The sequence below is a fragment of the Arachis duranensis genome, unplaced genomic scaffold (assembly GCF_000817695.3).
Source record: "Arachis duranensis cultivar V14167 unplaced genomic scaffold, aradu.V14167.gnm2.J7QH unplaced_Scaffold_232525, whole genome shotgun sequence".
NCBI lineage: Eukaryota > Viridiplantae > Streptophyta > Magnoliopsida > Fabales > Fabaceae > Arachis > Arachis duranensis.
In genome coordinates, this window is record NW_026264851.1 from 1,022,026 (window position 1) to 1,025,777 (window position 3,752).

General features: G+C 30.7%; 1 pseudogene; it reads right to left on the bottom strand.

Annotated features, from left to right (window-relative positions):
• Positions 1-581: 581 nt before the first annotated feature.
• On the bottom strand, positions 582-2,752 carry LOC127744109 (probable protein S-acyltransferase 7; annotated as a pseudogene).
• Between the last annotated feature and the right edge of the window lie 1,000 nt (positions 2,753-3,752).

The following is a 3,752-nucleotide window of genomic DNA, read 5'->3' on the forward strand; positions in this document are numbered from 1 at the left end:
GAAAAGCATGCAAATTAAAGGGGTTAAGGGGCTGTGAACCAAATTAAATTGAGTTGTTCTAATAATTAGTTCACTAATCTACGAAAGTAAGTGTCGAAAATTCAAATTCTACTTTAGGTATACAGTAATTTATTGGCCAACGATAAACTTTTAAATAAAACACTGCGTGAGAAAAAAAGAAGCATGAACCAAACAAGAAAAATCGGACATTGAAGGTTTTATATCATTTTCTTACATTATTTTACCTCGGCTCGATGCTTTTACTTTCTTATATACACCTCATTATATTATTCTTAAGATGAAGTAGGTAATGCAAGGTATGTGCCGACAAACTACACTAATAATAAAGTGCTTTCTTTGACCAATCTATTAAAAGTTTCCTAACACAAGAAGCATCATTCTTAGGAGATATAGAAGAAATCAACATCTAACTTTTTTTTTATTTATTATTTTTGGAACAAACATATGCAACCACTAATCAAGTAACATATTTTATAATCCACAATTGACATCATTATAATCATTTCTCAGTTGAGTAAGAGGTCTCACTCAAACTCCACCAAATGTAATTTGGCCACCACCTATGTGTCACAGTTAACTACCTCTGCTCGAAAATCTACCCTAGGAAGAGGAACCGCCGCAAAAAATGCCTCCTTGAAATTGCTTAATATTCCTCTATCATACGGGTTTTTAGAACCCACATAACGTTGCCGAAAATTCTCATAAGCTGTCTGCAATGAGATGTGAGCATCTTAGAAATTTTTTACACTGAAGTAATAATGTGGCATAATTGTTAACTAACTCGTTTTATGAATAATAAGTATATGTATTTATCAGAGTTCAATAATTATAAAATTAACTAATTTTAAATTATTTTTTATTTTAAATTCTAAATTCTAAATTTTAAATTTTTGAAAAAAATAAAAATTAAAAAATAATTTTACAATAAAAAAAAAGCTCACGTTGATTCTAGCTAATTAAAAGTTACTAGTTCCTTATACATGTATATACTTTGTTATTAGATTTTGTGATTATTTCCTTTCCATAATTATTAGTATTTTGTGATTATTATTTCCTTTCCATGATTATTAGTTACTACTTTATTCGTGCATTTTAAAGTATTAATTACCTGGTTTATTGCTATCAAATAGACATGGTAGATAGCAAGGGCTCCTAAAAATCCAATAGCATTGAAGGCAAGTGCAGCCAATGCTAATGTTTCCGGGCATGTCTTTACCATTCCAATAAATCCATGCACATTCTTTCTATGTAGTATCCAACAAGAGAAGGCAAAAATGTACACAAAGAAAATTAAGCCTGATATCACTAGTGCCATGTAAGATCTACAGTTCCTCTGCATTTACAATCATCAAAACTCAAGTTACATGAGAAAATATCAAAGAAAATACACTATCTAGGACATCATGTTAAGGTTACATTGTATATATTCTAATATAAATTTCATTTGTGTGCATTTTCAGCATAACTATGTCTTCTATTTAAAAAAAAAACTTAATTATTATATATTATTATATAAATTTAATATTCACGCACTGTAAAAAAAATTACAAAGATAATTAATCACGTATTATCACCTCAATAAAAATAGCTAATTTTTAAACTCATTACTTCAAAAATCATCTAAAGTCATGAATCTAATTGCATTACTGTGTAAAATTCTATCGATTCATTAAAATTAAACTATTATTATACAAGCAAACATGCTTTTAACTCAATTATCTTCTGAAGAGCTATACAAATAACAACCGCATAGATCTAATTAGGGTGCAATGTAAAATTTTTGTTCACTAAGATAGTTAGTTATTGGTAATTAATTGAAGTTGTAATAATAATTAAGCGTACCAATCCAATGCATTGACCAACCCAAGGGCAGTGATGATCATATCTCTCAACACAATTGTCACATATTGCACAATGGCTACTTCTAGGTGGTCGGAAAATCTTACAAACTCGACAGTACTTCAGTTTCACTTCCACCCCATTGATGGTTGCCTTTTTACTTCTTGTTCCATCACTAGTACCAGCCTTTTCCAATTCCAAAGTTTCTTGCTCATTATTTCGAGGAATAATTCCCGGGTCAGTTGTGCTTACTTGAATTAAATTGACAAGAACCTACATTTAATTAAACAACATATATAGTTGCAATCACTAATTAATTAATGTGACAACCAATATTCAAATTAAACTTAAAATAAATAATAATGGGGTTAGAGGCCGGGACCAACAACGAATGTGAAAACCAAAGAGAATGTAACAATGAGGGCAGAGTGATGATGAGGCATGTCCTTAACAACATATCTGGCAAAAATCCAACTTGAAAGGACTATAGAAGTAGTGGTGAACATTAACCCTCTTGGATTTGGACCACATATTAATCTCCCATGCAAGAAAAAGACCTGCATGATCACAACATGTAATGCACAATTTTAGTGACACACTAATTGATACATCATATCATAGACTATATAATAATGTTATAATAATAACAAAGTTTAGTTACGTTTTTCCCTGGCCAAACTTGGTAGACTCTAATTGTGTCGGATTTTTCAATGACACCAAATTGAATCAGTTGACCCTCGCAAGCCCTCTTCATATTGTGCAACTTTGCCTTTAGAGTAAACATCAGACTTTGATTTCCATGACCAACTTTGGGTTCTAATTCAATTGCTTTGTTTGTGTCAAATAAAGCAATCGGTTCCATCTCTTCTATTTCTGTTTCAGTTGGTCTCATTTCATTACAGATCGAAGCAATTTCTTTTTCCATCAAAAGGAGAAATTAGTTTCTCACAATCTTAGAATAATCAATTGCAAATAACCACTCATTCTAGTTGCTTAACTACATTTTCACAGTTTCACCCGAACAAGCAGTTACCTAGTAAGCCTAGGTTGGAGTACCAGTAACATTGGGCTAAGGCCCAAAATAAATGCAAAATATAATAGATTAAATTTTGTCATAAAATATAATCCAAAAAAAAATTGTCATAAAAAAAATTAAAATTTTAATGTGATTTATACATGTATTTAATTACGTAATGTTATATCAATAAAAAATAATTATTTTTTATATTTATTATAGTAAATAATTATAAAAAAATAGATATGATTAGATAATTGTGTAAAAGATTTAGGCGGTAAAAATATTTAATTGTGTGTGTAGTCCAAGTGTATTAAAGTGAATAAAATGCACTAGTTCATATTGTATTAAGCTTATTAATCAGTCACAAATTTCTCGAATTACTTGTGTGTGGTTCAAGTGTATTTATAGCGGTTGTTTTCTTTATGGAGAATTCTTGGGAGGTGTTTCATGACAATCATGTTTTGTGGATGCAGAAGAAGGACTTAACAGATTCACGTTGTTAAGATATGACATACTTTAAGGTTAAGGCATCCATACTACTATAATCATAATGTATTGGACCTTGGAGTACATGACATGCATGCACGGTACATGTTCTTCCACATGCATGCAAGTGATTAGAAAAAAAAAAGGAAAATTGCACTTGGCAATTGACTCGTGGTTTCTGCTTTTATTCATGTGCTCCATGTGAGGCTGCTTTGCTTTAGGGGCCACGCTGATCACTGCGTTATCATTTACTTGAAACTCATTGCAAAACAAATTTATCATACATACTACAACTTTACATCAACTTTTTAGTAAGAACTAAGAACTAAGAACTAAGGATTTTTCATTAAGAAGCTTCATCTTGAAATGGGGGAAGCCCAAAACAAAA